The sequence below is a fragment of the Meleagris gallopavo genome, chromosome 1 (genome assembly GCF_905368555.1).
Source record: "Meleagris gallopavo chromosome 1, MGAL_WU_HG_1.1, whole genome shotgun sequence".
Taxonomy (NCBI): domain Eukaryota; kingdom Metazoa; phylum Chordata; class Aves; order Galliformes; family Phasianidae; genus Meleagris; species Meleagris gallopavo.
Genome location: NC_139404.1, coordinates 106,445,886 through 106,461,530, shown reverse-complemented (window position 1 = coordinate 106,461,530; position 15,645 = coordinate 106,445,886). Strand labels below are relative to the sequence as shown.

The 15,645-nt window shown below is 41.3% G+C and overlaps 1 pseudogene; it reads right to left on the bottom strand.

Moving 5' to 3' along the window:
- Positions 1–2,656: 2,656 nt before the first annotated feature.
- Positions 2,657–11,648, bottom strand: LOC146545552 (inositol 1,4,5-trisphosphate receptor-interacting protein-like 1; annotated as a pseudogene).
- Between the last annotated feature and the right edge of the window lie 3,997 nt (positions 11,649–15,645).

Here is a 15,645-nt window from a genome sequence, read left to right as displayed (position 1 = left end):
ACCTGCTATTTGTTAACAGAGAAGGTCTTGTGGTGGATGTAAAGGTTAGAGGCTGTCTGGGGCAAAGTGATCACATGATGCTAGATTTTTCAATCCTTGTTGAACCACAGAGGGGAGTCAGCAAAACTGCCACCTTGGACTTTCAGAGAGCAGACTTTGGCCTGTCACGGATTATGGTTGAGAGGGTCCATTGGGAGGCAGTTCTGGAGGGCACAGGAGCCTAGGAAGGCTGGGAATACTTCAAGGAAGTTATTTTAAAGGTGCAGGAGCTGACTATCCCCAGTGAGACACCAGGCAAGGAAGCTAGTCGGACTGAACAGAGACTTTTGGCTGGAACTCAGAAACAAAAGGAAGTTTATGGTCTTTGGAAGAGCAGGCAAGCAAATTATGATGATTGCAGGTATGTAGTGAAGCTGTGTAGGAAGAAAATCAGAAAAACCAAAGCCCAGCTATAACTGAATTTGGCCACTAAGGTGAAGGACAACAATAAATATTTCTATAAATACATCAACAGGAGGAGGGGGGCTGGGGAGAATCTCCATCCTTTGTTGGATGCCAAGGGCAGAACAGTGATCAAGGGTCACAGTAAGACTAAGGTACTTAATGCCTTCTTTGCCTCAATCATTAATAGTAAGACTCGTTACTCCCTGGGCACACAGCCTCTTGTGCTGGTAGATAAGGATAAGGAACAGAATAGGCCATGTATAATCCATGATGAGATGGTTTTGGAACTACTCTGAAGGCTGGATGCTCATAAATCCATGGGGCTGGATGGATTGCACCCTAGAGTGTTAAGGGAGTTGACAGATATAGTTGCCAAGCCACATTCCATCATCCTTCGACAGTCCTGGCTAACCGGGGATGTCCCGGCGGATTAGAGACTGGCAGATGTGACACCCATCTTCAAAAAGGGCCAGAAAAATGATCCTGGTAGTTACAGAACTATCACTCTCATCTCAGTGCCACGGAAGTTCATGGAACAAATAATCTCCGGAGCCATCATGGATCAATTAAAGGTAAGCCAGGGGATCAGGCCCATGTCAGCATGGGTTTATGAATGATAGATCCTATTTGACAAACCTGATTTTGTTCTATGACAAGGTGACGTGATTAGCAGATAAGGCTGTCAATGTGGTCTACCTGGACTTAGTAAAGCTTTTGACACTGTCTCCCACAACTCCTCATGGAGAAACTGGCTGCCCATGGTTCATATGGGCAAGTGCTCCGCTGAGTGAAACACTGGCTGGATGGCCAGGTCCAAAGAGCTGTGGTCAGTGGAGTTAAATTCAGTTGGCGGCCAGTCATGAGCAGTGTTCCCCAGGGCTTGGTACTGGGGCTGCTTCTATTTAACATCTATATTAATGATCTTGATGAGGGGATTGAGTGCACCCTCATAAGTTTGCAGATGACACCAAGTTGGGAGACAGCGTTGATCTGCCAGAGGGGAGAAAGGCATTACAGAGGGACTTGGATAGAATGGGTTGATGGGCAAAAGTTAACTGTATGAGTTTCAATAGGGCCAAGTGTCAGGTCCTACATTTTGGTAACAACAACCCCAGGCAACCCTACAGGCATGGCAAGGAGTGTCTGGAAAGCTGCCTGACAGAGAGGGATATTGGTGTACTGATGGATAGTTGGCTGAATATGAGTCATTAGTGTGCCCAGGTGACCAAGAAGGCCAATGACATCCTGGCTCGTATCAGGAATGGTGCGGTGAGCAGGACCAGGGAAGTCATCCTGCTCCTGTACTCAGCACTGGTGAGGCTCCACCATGAGTACTGTGTTCAGTTTTGGGCACCTCAGTACAGAAAGGACATTGAGGTGCTGGAACAGGTCCAAAGAAAGGCAAGAAGAGCTTGGAGAATATGCCCTATGAGGAGAGACTGAAGGAACTGGCCTGTTTAGTCTGGGGAAGAGGAGGCTGAAGGGAGATCTTATTGCTCTCTTCCAATACCTTCAGGAAATTGCAGCGAAGAAGGGGTTGGTCTTTTCTCACTAGTGACAGGACGAGGGGAAATGGTCTCAAGTTGTGCCAGGGGAGGTTTAGGTTGTATATCAGGAAACATTTCTTTAAAGAAAGGGTGGTTAAACACTGGAATAGGCTCCACAGGGAGGTAGTTGAGTGTTTACAAACTATTTGGATGTGGTGTTCAGGGACATGATTTAGTGAAGGGTTGATAGAATTAGTGTAGTATGGTTAGATTGCGGTTGGAGTTGACCTTTAAGGTCTTTTCCAACCTTATCTATTCTGTGATTCTATGATTCTAAGTGACTGGATAAAAGGACATCTGTAAATGTTAATAATTGAGCTGTTTAATAGACAAAGTTTAGAAACAGAGCACTTAAAGACAGTTGCATTATGTTGTGTTATTGATAGTTTAATGTCCAAAAAGATATTATCCATGACTAATGATTGAAAGAGATCCCAAAACTCTCCGTGTGAAATTGTCACAGTGCACCCATGTTGGTAACTAAGTATATCCATGAAGAAATATTTGGTTAATGTTCACAGCTGTCTTCACTAAGTCCCAACCATCTTCCTGACTTGGAGGGAAAAGCCTGTGCCCAAGAGCAGAAAGATGCAGATGTACAGACCATCTGCCACAGTGCCGCAGTGTTTGGGCTGCACTCTGCCATGGATGAAGCTGTCTTCAGCCTACTCGAGGCTCAGGAAGGTGTCTATGTCATTCAGCTGCAGCCCAAGCAGTATTTCCATGGAGAGGGTTCTCTTGGAGGGATTAGTCACCTTGACCTTGCAGGACCAGCGGGAGGGCAGCATCATCAGGCAGCAGTTGTGAGACTGAGGCAGATATCTCCAAGTTCTCCTGGTTCTGAAGCCCATGGGTGGTTTCCTCCACATGCAGGTAGGAGCCCTGGCAGAAGATGTCTAGCAGGCTGGGCTCCTGTTTCTCTCTCAGCTCTTCCTGAGTGTGGTGGACCAAGCACAACATGTTGCCCAGCAGCCACTCCCTCACACAGGTGCACTCCAGCTCCATGTGTACACAGGACTTCTTGGCCCATGTCTCCTCCTCATTGTCCAGCTCCAGGTGGAAGGTGTGCCCAGGGGGAGGCCTCAGGTGTACAAGCAATTAATAGAGGATGTTGTCTTCATGGGCACTCCATCCTTTGTAGACAGAGGCCACCCCAATGGTAGGCCACCCCAATGGCCTGCTGCAGCCATGGCATGAAGCTGTGGCAAGAGCATCGCCGGCAGGCCCAAAGATCTTTCATGAGCTCCTCCACCACCTGGCATGCTTCGGCCCTGTACAGTGCTGGCCACTGGGTGCTATCGATTCAAACTCTGCCCAGGTCACATGCCTTGTCAGAGTTGCTGTCATCTTCCATCTCCTCGTCCTCCTTGCTTGGGGAGCTTTCCTGATTGTTGCCACTGCCCAGCTTACATGTCTTGTTCCGCAGGCAAAAGCTGAGCCTGACAAGCAGGACGAGGAGCCCAGCAAAGGTGTAGAGCTGCCAGTGCTGCAAGGCAGCAAAGAGCAGAGCTCCTTTGGACACTTCGCTCTGCTCCTGGCTACCCTACTCCATAATGTGCAGAAGCTGAGCCAGGAAGGAACTCAGCTGCTTCACTTGCAACTGCACATACTTGTGCATTTCCATGTAAAAGTGCAGAATTCTCAGCTGAAGCTTCATGATAATGCCCAGCAAAACTGGGGTGAGAAAGAACACCTAAGCCGTGGACACTCACCAAAGGCCTATGCCTCAGTGTGGCAATGCTGCCTCTTTTACAGCCTCCTGACACCACAGCCACACCGCTGCGCTTCTCCACTCTCCTCAGTCAATATCTCAAGTGGAGTTAAGTAGCACAGGAGCATCTGGATTTCCCCAGTGTTACTTTGTTACATGAACAAATACAGAAGAGGAAAAGGAATGCAATCTGTACATCATAAACAAATTATTTAATCTCTCTTCTTTCCATTCCTGTGTAGCTTTGCAATATTCTAAAGTCGCCACCAATATGCACTGAAGCTAGCCTTTAGTTTCGTGCACAGTTCTCTGGTCATAATCTGCCAATTCATGCAGATGAGCTGATGGAGATGCTCTTCATTTTGTGATGTGATGTCTGTTCATGGCCATCCAGAACGTGGCCTGTTTTTTACATCACTGTCATCAATGCTGATATAAACCACCCACTGCCCAACTGTACTCACATCTTGGAGACAGGTTGGTCTCCATTAGCATTCAGGAAACATCGATGAATGTCACTATGTGCCATTTTTTCCATACGATGGAATTCAGTGACACATGTTTGCTTCATACACACTTCCAGGTGAGACCCCATTGTGTCAGATGGCCCCTCTGCTGTCATCTATCAAACAGCAACAAAATGTAGTGGAGTATTTGTGGGAAGTTCAGCCTCTACTGCAATCCTAACAACATCCACCTCTGATGTCATGGGCCATCGCCATAAATCAGGAGACATTACTTTTGGGGCAGCTATCATAGTATTTTGTAAAGCATTTAGTGCTATGAATTTTTACTATTTATAACCACAAATATATTTTAAATTATCTGCTTTCTATACGACAGTCAAGACATGTAAACACCTGGCCTTTTTAGTTTCCCTAATGAACATGACAATTTCCTCAATCTAACACAGAATCAGTGTATATGAGTTTTCTAAAAGATTTGTGTTTTGCAGCTAATCAGAGTGGTTGGTTATGACACAATTATTTCCTAATGGAAAATGTACATTACAATGAATGTTCACGTAAGAGTGTGAGACATTGAAGACTCCTTTGTTCTACAAATGTAACAGTGCTAACTTTTTTAATAAGTTCTTCCTGAAAGTTCTTTTTTTACAGATGTGAGAGACCAGAAATTATATATATACTTAAACATGATATACACACTCATACACACACACACAAAAATCATAGAATCATAGAATGGCCTGAGTTGAAAAGGACCACAAAGATCATCTAGTTTCAACCCCCCTGCTATGTGCAGGTCACCAACCACCAGACCAAGCTGCCCAGAGCCACATCCAGCCTGGCCTTGAATGCCTCCAGGGATGGGGCATCCTCAACCTCCTTGGGCAACCTGTTCCAGTGTGTCACTACCCTCTGAGTGAAAAACTTCATCCTAATATCTAGCCTGAATCTCCTCCATCTCATTTTAAAACCATTCCCCCTTGTCCTATCACTCATGATCTTGTTGCTGAGCAGTCTTTGCTATCATGGAGGACAGCAAGGAAACAGAACCAAGAGATCAAGATAATTTTCTGCCTGGATTTTCAGGATTCCCGTTCTCTATCATTTTGAAAAGAATAATCAAATCCCAGAATGAACTTGAATAAAATTGCTTGTTCTTTTCAGCTTGATGGGCTAGTTATTTTTAGTTAGGTTTAGTCATTGGAAACAAGCTCTTTTTTTTTAAGGATAGGGTTTGCACAGATCATAAGGTTTCTATACTACTTTAGAAGCATAGAAAACCACTCTATAGCACTTCTGATGCTTTTATGGTATTTTAAATGCTCTAACAAAAAGCTCCAGAAAACCTCTCCAAGAAATGATGTTCTATCTGTAAGAATACTAACACTTCTGCCTTAGCAATGTTACTGATTTTTTCGCTGTTTTTATCCAAAATCTAGTACTTTCATGCCCTGCAAGATAAACTGATTAATTGCATGCCAGTAGCTACCAATTTTAGCATATGTAAGAACTCTTGGAAATGTTTTAGACTTTGGGGGGTTTGGGGATTTGAAGTTTTTGTTGTTTTTATCTGTTTATTTTCTAATAAGGCTTTTAATATCTAATAATTTTCCCAATAGCTTTTCACCTTTTGTGGAAAGCTAATTCCCTTTAATATTGAGATGCAAAAAGAAAGCAAAGAAGTATATAATTCACTAAGTCAATTTATATACAGGACAGACTCTCCATCACTGCTAATACGTTCAGATCTAGGAGGTCAGTCCGCAAGGAAATTGATCACACATCTGGGAGCATGCCCAATGATCAAACACTGCCATTTTTCTTTCCAATGAAGTCAATGAAGTTATGAGAAATACCATGCTAATGCAACCGATGCAGAATCTGATCCCCTTTCAGCCTTATTTTTGTGCTATTTAAGAACTGAGCCATGAGGTTTTGTTCCTCACATGCTGTTCAGGAAGCAGCATTTTTGAGGGCTGTGTATATACACATAGATGTGTATCTCAGTATATGTATATACGTGTGTATATATACACAAGTACGTTTGTACTCTGATATATAAACACACTTTTAAAGAAGAGAAGAAAGAGGAGGTGCAGGCCAGATTGATCAGGGTAGTTCACAGTGCTGGAGGCTGCAAAAATGAGCTGTTTGGGCTGATAATTCACACATCAAAACAGTGTTATGTATGCGGCCTAATGCTGTAAGGGTGGGGGGGTTTCTAATCTGCCACTCGCTACAAATACACATTGCACAGAATTCTTTTATATCCTGCTCTGCATATTTTCTTTCTTCTTTCATATTTTATTTCACCTAGAAAATTTACTTACAAAGGCTTAAGTACCACCACCTGAGGTCTGCTCTGCCTTTCACACAGGCAGGCTGAAAGTGCATGTTTTCTCTCATTATATGGCTTTTATGACTTAGAAAATAGATACTGCATTCTCAATATGCAATTGATGCATGGTGCACAGATGCAGTGCCTTGGAAAACATTTGCATTGACTATCATGATGTTTTCCTAATTAGATGAGTCTGAATTCAGATCTATTTCCAGCATGGTTTTACGTCGAACTGCACAACAAATCCAGTTCAACTGGCAGTTTAGCTTACCCAAATGCCATCAACAGAAGTTAGCTGAAATAAATTAAAGAGGCAGTAATGTGCTTGTAGCATTAACATTAGCATTTCATGGCCTTTAGCTAACTCAGGCAAAAACAAACTCGAATAGTGAAAAGTTTCCTGCTTATGCAGATGGAAAGATATCTGATCACTGAAGGCTGACTGCTGCATCTCATCAGGCACCAGCACTTGTCTTTTTTGATGGGGTTTGACGATGTCCGTGAAGTACCTTTCCCTTCAAGAGAGGGTTAAAGGTGAGAAGGAAAGCAAAGAAAGATAAAATGGAGGATGGACATCAAAGAAACTCTGCTTTCAAATAAGCTGTTGGAATGAGTAGTTCAGTAGCCATGGCCATCACAGCGTTCCTCCCTAAATTACTGATTGGAGAGATAGAGGCTTGCTGACAGATAACTAGCTGGCATGTTCTGTGATTAAAGGTTTTTTCCTTCAGTCACCCTTCAGCAGAGAGCTCATGTGAAACACAGGCTGCAGAGAGAATGAGAAGATCTCTGTTAGGATTGCTGGAGATACTCAGAAGTACTTACATTTTCTCATATCATCCTACTCTTTTCATCTCTGCTGGAAGCGAAAATGTTTTTAAGTGCCTGAAGTTGCATATGTAAGATACAGCATAATTTTAACTGCTACCTCAAACTAGTTTCCTAGAGCCACAGACGGGCATGGAGGTTAAATCGTTACACCATCAGAAGAGCTGTGCACTCAGCAGTCTGCCTCATTGAAGACTAGCTAGTGCTGATTGAAAACACCTCCTCTAAAAATGATCCATCATGGAAAGAAGAATGATTTTACCTAGTGATTAATGCTGTGGCTTTATCAAGTAGCCAAGCAGAAAGGAAAGGGACAGGTAGAAGGCACAGAAGTGATAACGCAGTGGAAGAACAAAATGTTGCCAACAGCTTAGCTGAGATAGGGTCAACTGGGGGGACAGAAGAGGGGGTTAAAGAGAAAAATCTTACCTTTGCAGAAGTACAATCTGAACTGAAGTGCTCTGTTACATTTTATTATTTTTTCTTTGAGGAATGTGGATCGTTTCAAGTATTTGGACTGAAGAGGAATTTTAGAACAATAAAGGCTTAAATGGAGTTGTTTAAATAGGTGCATTTTATGCCCTCTGAGCAGCCACTTATTGGAGCCCTTCACAAAGGTTAAGGAAAGAAGGGAGCTGCTTTTTGCCAGGTTGAAGCAGACTTCCCTTCCCCAAATTTGATTTCAAGTGAATAGGTAATAGATTTGCCTCAGACAAAAAGCCTCTAGCAGAAGGGAGCAGGTGACAGCGGATGTGAGTTTTATGGCACTCTGTTGCCTGTGGGTTGCACATTACCAAAAAAAAAAAAAAAAAATTCAAATCTGGAAAACCACTTCTAGTCAATAAAAGCTCCTAAAAGACAAAACAAAATTACACTTTTAAATTCTGAATCCTTCCCAGGAGCACTGTATGGAAGAGTAACTATACTGCCTTGAAGGACCAACTTTATTTTCATTACGTGCCCCTTGAGCAAGGAGAAGGACAAACTAACAATGCTGCTCATTCTACACTATATGTCAAAAGCTGGCCTTCCATCTCAATGTTATATTTTTGGTGGACCCCTCGGTAAAGATAGAGCACTGAGCTTTGTAGGTTGTCATCCAGGCTCTGCCACCTTAAAGAGACGAGCCCAAGCTGGTGAAGGTCTGCCCTACCATGCTGCTGAGACCATGGCTGGAGGGGATCACAACCAGACAGTCATTCTGGAGAGAGAAGTGGGATCCTTTGGGACCAAGCACAGCAGGAATTGTGTGACAGCTGCAGGGAGTAAGTGCCCTCCACACACCACGGATGGGAAGTACCTTCAGTTGTGCTGATGACCTCAAAACCTGCCAGAGATGTGCAGAGATCTGGGACACCAGAGAATGAGGGTGAGAGCTACCACTACCTCCTGAATATCTGAGCTGGCTGTCGCACTCTGCTTCTTTCCCCTAAACCACACAATTGTTTGAGAGTAAATCCTAACATGCTAACATGAAAAAATGTATGTGTGTGCATCTTTACCACCAAAAGGTCTTCAGCTTTTGCTGTTTATATTATTTTTGTTGTTTGTATTTTGGTGTCTTGAGCCATCAAAAAAATCACAATTATAAAGTAAAAAAATAAAAAAATTAATTATGTTCCAGAATATAGCAGATTATGTAAACACCTGCTAACTTTACCCTGGCAGGCTGGGCTAGGTTTGCTCTGCTATTTTACTGTAGCTTAGTGTTTGATGATCAGTTTATTCCATGAATATTTTCCAGGCAATAAATACAAGCTGTAAGTGGCAAAGCATCTGGAGCCATTTGTTAGTCTAACACACAAAGGAAGCAAAACAGTCAGCATGACCATAGACTAATTTTGAGGCTAGGTTTGATTTATGTCAGCTGGTAAAACTACATCTTTTCACGCACTGTGACTGTAAAAGTAACTGCAGTTGTAATGATCCATCAATGACTCAAATTGCATCTCCAAAAAGAAGAAGAAGCATTGCATTTTTGCAGTGAGTATATAAATGATATTGCATGGCTGAGGAGACAATGGCCATGAGCTTCAGCAGAAGCCATTTCCAGTTCCCCTGACACAGTAGTGAACTGCAGGGGCTGTTTGCAAAGCAGCCTGCAGAGCAGTTCACAGTATTTGATCCAATACAACTTGTGAGAATAACAGTGTAAAACTGTTTTTCTAGCTTAGAAATGTGGAGATACAGAAGAGAATGTGACTGCCACAGAATAAAAATATAGCGTGGAATAGTCCATGCTTGCTCTCGTCAATGATTAGATAATGACAGAAGATTGTTTTCCAAGATTTTTCACGCCTTGAAAAGATGAATCTTGATAGCAAGTACTTTTCCTGTATTATAAGCTCCATTTTCAGCTAAAGTAGCGAAGACCAGTTCTGAAGAGTGAAGTTTGTTTTTCTCTGACCATTCAATCTAAAACAATATCAAACTGTTTCTGAACTGTGTCTCGTGGTATGCAATCAGTTGAAAGAGGAATAGGTTTTCAAAAGTCTATCCAAAGTGAATCATTAGTAGTGATAGATACGATAGAAAGAACACTAAAAACTGCCTGTAGCTTGGCAGTGTATTATGATGTCCAACTGGTAACATTGAAATTAACTTTGGAAGCATCCATTCTCCCTTCAACCTAGTAGGAAGGGCAATTAATGAGTGCTTGTTTAGCTCATATATTGCAGCAATAGCAAAGCATGCTCTCGCTAAGGCATCAGTTAAAGCCTGTAGGATAGGAGGGTTCAGTCACATTTCCCTATCTACCAGCAGACAGATCACGTCAGCCCTGACACAGGGAATTTTTTAGAATACTCAGCTCTGTATGTGAAAGCATAAAGAAACCTAAAATGTTTACAGATATTACAAATTACATTTCTGTATTCATTTATATTTGCTGTCATAATTCTTAAGCCTCCTGAAGGTGGTGAAGTTGCAGTGAAATCTGCTTTTTTGAATACAGTATCGCAAAAAACTATGGCAGTCTTAAAACTAGAACAGTCTCATCATTCATGTGCTGAGTTCTGACATTATGCATTAGCTGAAGGGTAAATTATAACAGAGAACCTATGACAGCTTACTTGCTCATAAAAGTAACCATTCTCTTAACAAAATAGAGAAATATCAAATTTGCTGTTGAACATTTGTTGTCAAGTAGTTGCATTCACATTTTGATTTTTGAGAATAAAACTTTTATTCATTGATGACCGACCTACATTTTCTGAAGAAAAAGATAACTTTGGAAAGATGAAAAAGAGTGAATCCTGACTGATTCATGTTTGTACAATGCATGATGTGAACTGAAATATTAAGTAAAACATATATGTTTGGTGGGAGAGCACCAGAAATCCTGTATTATAAATGGTCCTGTTCTGTTTTTATATATTTTTAATTTTCAAAATTCTAGCTTTTTCTCGCACTTAATTGTCATGGTATTTATTGTATAAATTCCTAACTCAAATGCATTAGCAGAAAGGCAACCTTGCCAGATTGCAGAAATATGCTAAGTATTAAATCCCTTAAGGCTTAGGCTTCAGTCACACATGCAAAGAAGTTTTAAATGATTATGAAATACAAAAATGCATTACAATTTCATTGAACTTACATAATATTTTAAAAAATAATTTAAGGTTTAAAAAAGCTGTGAGTTTTACAGACATAGAAAATTTCAGAAGAAAAAATCCCAGGCTGCTGATGGAAGCATTTCTCTCTGAAAGATCCCTTGTTTTTCATGTTGTCCCTTTTGTCTTGTTTCCCTGAGGAAACACTGTGATAGTAGCAGCACCCAAACCCGCCCCCAGCACTGGAAGTGAGGCCAGCACAGAGGGAACAGCTCCTGCCCTCACCTAGCTGGGCCTGGGACATCCCCAGGTATGGTTGGCCCTTTTGGCTCCAGGGCACACTGCTGGCTCAGATACAACTTAGATAGTACACATTCAAGTCCTGCATCCAGGTCATTTATCAAAACATTGAAGAGAACTGGCCCTAAAATAAAGCACACCCCACTATTCTTTTGACCTTCTTGGCCACAAGGGCACACTGCTGGCTCATGGCCAACCTGTCACCCACCAGGACACTCAGGTCCTTCTCCTCAGAGCTCATTTCCAGCAGGTCAGCCCCTATTCTGTTACTGATGCATGTGGTGTAGGACTCCCCAGGTGCAGGACCCTATACCTGCACTTTTGGAATCTCATCAAGTCCCTCTCCACCCAACTCTCCAGTTTGTCCAGATCTTGTTGAATGGCATCACAGCTTTCTGGTGTTTCAGCCACTCTTCCCAGCTTCTTATCATCAGAAAACTTGCTGAGGGTGAACTCCATTCGTTCATCCAGATTGTTTATGAAGATTTTGAATAAGACCAGACTCAGTACCAATCCCTGGGGAGTGCCTCTAGTTACATCCCTCCTCCTAGATTCTACATTTCTGATTACAACCTTATGAGCTCTGTCACTCAGTTCTCAGTTCACCTCAATGTCCACTTGTCAATTTCACACTTCCTAAGCTTCATTACAAGGATGCTGTGGGAGATAGCTTAAAATACCTTGCTGAAATCAAAGTAGACAACATTCACTGCTCTCTCCCCACTTACCCAGCCAGTGGTGACATCATAGAAAGCTACCAGGTTGGTCAAGTATGATTTCCCCTTGGTAAAGACTACTCCTGTTGACTACTACTACATGTTGACTACTCCTGATAACCTTCTTCTCTTTAAATTGCTTGAAGACAGCACCCCAAACAAGTTGCTCCATCACCTTTGTGGGGATGGAGGTGAGGCTGACTGGAAGATAAAAATAATGCAGTATCTACATGAATAAATGATGTAATATCTATATCAGAAATATCGTCTGAAGTATGCCCAAGATATCTCCTCTTAATATTTCTGAGACTAATCCTATCAAATGTGTTGCTGAAAAGGTTAAGGTAGTTTTCTGAAATAATAGCAGCAGTAATTGTTACGCAGTTTTGGTTTTTTCATTTCTCATTTCAAGAAAGTTCCTACACATGAACTGGAACAGTAGGTAGACTCAAATCATTGCCTTGTTTTTTAAGGAAAAAAGCATCTGACACTGTACAGCTCTATGCTGACTTGTACAGTCTTTTTCTGAGGATGGCAAGGAAGTTGGTATTTGAATTGCAGAAAGAGCCTGAATGTTAAACTTTGAACGATGTTCTCCTTATTTGTTTTGATTCATACGAAAAATTGTACGCAAATGCTTTAGATGTGTGATGAGTGTGGTATTCTTTTTTCTTTTTTCCTTTTTCTATCACATGGATTCAAACATAGCTAACTCAGGTGTATGAAGTATAGTAAGATATAGAGGTGCACAGGAGAAAAAATGCATAGCATTTACATAAGAAGCTTCTTAGGACCTATAACATCTTAATATTCATTGATTATATGGACTGCAAAGAACATCAGCAGGTATTCTTTCGCTCCCGCTTTTGCTTTATGCAATCCCAAATGCCTTAGACAGATGCCAAGGCAAACAGATCAGCCACCAGTTCCTTTCACTATTCCTCTCTAGGAATTCAATTAGAGAAAAAGACTGCCTAGTGAATATACTTCCCATTAGCTTCCCCTGGACCTTGGAGCTCAAATTCATTTGTAAAGCAGAAATAACCCACACAGGAGGGTTCTTAAAAGAGTAATTTCTTTTAAAGGTCACACGTGCACTTTTGAAAGAATTGAACACCTGTGCAGAAGAAATTGTCAGAGCTCTTACATGAAATGCAGGGTTTATAGACATCAGAATATCAAATCTAAACGCTTTTATCTTTCAGAATTTTTAAATGTACACATTTGTACCTACATTACGTATAGCTAAATATGGCAATTGTATTTCATGGCCAGAAACTCCCCTCAGACTTAATTAACTCCTATCCAGCATCTTTATAAATTGGTCATTTGTCCATAAAAGAGAGCTGAAAATAACATCATCTCTAATTCACAGTTCAGTTAATGATCTTACACAGAAGCTCCTGGAAGGTCTGAAGCTAAAGGCCACAGTTAAAGAAATGCATTACCCCTGGTTTCTTCCTAACTCAACTTCACTAAATGCAAAAATTCCAAGACAAAAGACAACATCTAGAGTCCAGCACCCAGAAGAAATCCTAGCTGCTTCGGTCTTTCCATTGCTGAAGTGTAAGGACAGTCATCTATCAGCTTGCCAATAAATTTTGAAAAGGTTACTCTTCCAAGCAATACACTTTTTTTTTTTTTTTTTTTTTTTTTTCCCAGGAGGAAAAGTAATCTCTGTATGATGCTGGAAACTGTAAAAACAACAAAACACACACAAAAAAAGCCCAGAGACCAAGGTTAATATCTTATGTGAGCAATGCAACTGTTACCCAAGTAAGAAGCAATATACTTTTTGAAACTTCAGCAGAATGGGAACTCTCTCATGTTGCAGTGAATGGGAAAATAATACAATTATTTTGCTGAAGAGGGTATTTAGAAAGAAATCTTGCTTAGATCAATTAATTTGATTTTATTTAGATGAGAAACAGATTTCTTTCAAGTATTGGTCACAGAAGCAAAATGTTAAGCTGTAGCTTTCTTTCCTTCTTCTCATGCTAGAGGAAAAATAATATGTGAGAATAAACCATTTCCCAAGATTTCCAACTGATATTTGACTCTACAACAAATATCTTTAAATTGATATGAAATGAAGTCTTAAAATTCCTGGGTTATATAACAACAGCCTCATCTCCTCACTAAAAGTAATACCTCTGGTATCATTCTCTGGTTTCTCTTTTTTCTAAGTTAGGTGAAAATCAAACAGTCCTTGCTGTCTACCTCCACAGCCTGGCCTCTGTTACTGAGGGATTTATTAGATGCATTTCCAAGTCTGCATTAACAGTTACTAAGTTTATTAACTATTTACATCTGGTATCACACGAGCACGTGTAACATAAGCACTGCTGGAGTAAATGTATGTGCTATATAAATAATGAAGGAATAATGGATTGGATCAGCTCCATCTGGAAATGGGATAAACTCTCTGATATCTCAGGCAGGAGCTCTTTCTAAAGGATCAAGCCAGTGTGAGTTTCTCACTGGTGAAAGTGGCTGGATGCTTTCAAAGCTGTGTTGGAAGGCAGATGACTGTAGCCTCCAAAGCATGCAGCAGGACCTTAATAGGCAATAGGTGAGCGTGCTTTGCCCTCCAGAAACAGGAATTTCAGTGCCAGAAGGTGGGTTTGACTGAGCAAATACATCCCATTCAATCCAGAAGCTCAGAAGGACCTATTTTTTTCTGAAACCTGCCGTAGGGCTGCATCCAGTTATCACAGAAGGTCATGGCACAGGATTCTTTTTAGAACCGCTGTTTTGGCTATTACAGCAGGGCAAAGAGCACTTTCCTTCACAGAAAAAAAAAAAAGAAAAAAGAAAGGAAAAAAAAGAGAGGAAGGAAGGAAGGAAGGAAGGAAGGAAGGAAGGAAGGAAGGAAGGAAGGAAGGAAGGAAGGAAGAATAGTTGCATGTATCTATATACACATATAAATATATATGTTTATGTATGTTGCAGTGGAAATGCTAAGTCATGACTGAGCACCTTGTAGGAAGGCAGAGCTGACCCAAGGGAGCTCAGGTGCATGCAATGAGAGACTTGAAGGGATAAATCGACCCCTTCCCAAACCTCATTTAAGAGTTGGCAGTGGAGATGTGGGTATCTCACTGGAAATCCCTGCCTACCTGAGGCTTTCTAAGGATAAGCAGCTTTTCTTCGTTTCTGAGGCTGCTGCATTTGGGCTTGTTCTCATTTGCTGTAGCCTAGGATTATAACACTACTATTATTGCTGTACTTTCCATCACATTATAGTGCTACAGCATTACATACGTATATGTAAATATTTGGAAGTACCATTTCATTAGTAATACATTGTTTAATGACATCAACAAAGAAGAATCTAAAGCAGGCTGATTTCCAGATAGGCAGTGAAAATTTAACAAACAAACAAATGTTATAGTCAGAATGAATTGGGGAAGGTGATGACCCATGCATGGTTAACCAAATTTGGCTTAGAGCTTTTTATTCATCAGTACTGGAGGAGTCATTTCAAATACAGCAGAGACAGCAGCAAGGAGGTGAGAGGAGCACATTTATACAGGCATGAGGATTACCAGGCTGCTGCAGTCTTTCCCTGATAAATGCAGACTTCTCATATTTTTCTTGCACTTTGCAATCCCAGCAAGAAGTGTTTAGTAGCTGTACCTCAGCAACGCTATTTGCACCTGCCAGGAATTACAGGCACCATTGCTTTGGTTGCACTCCATTAGCATTTTCAGAATTTCTTTGAAACTGTTTGAACTGGA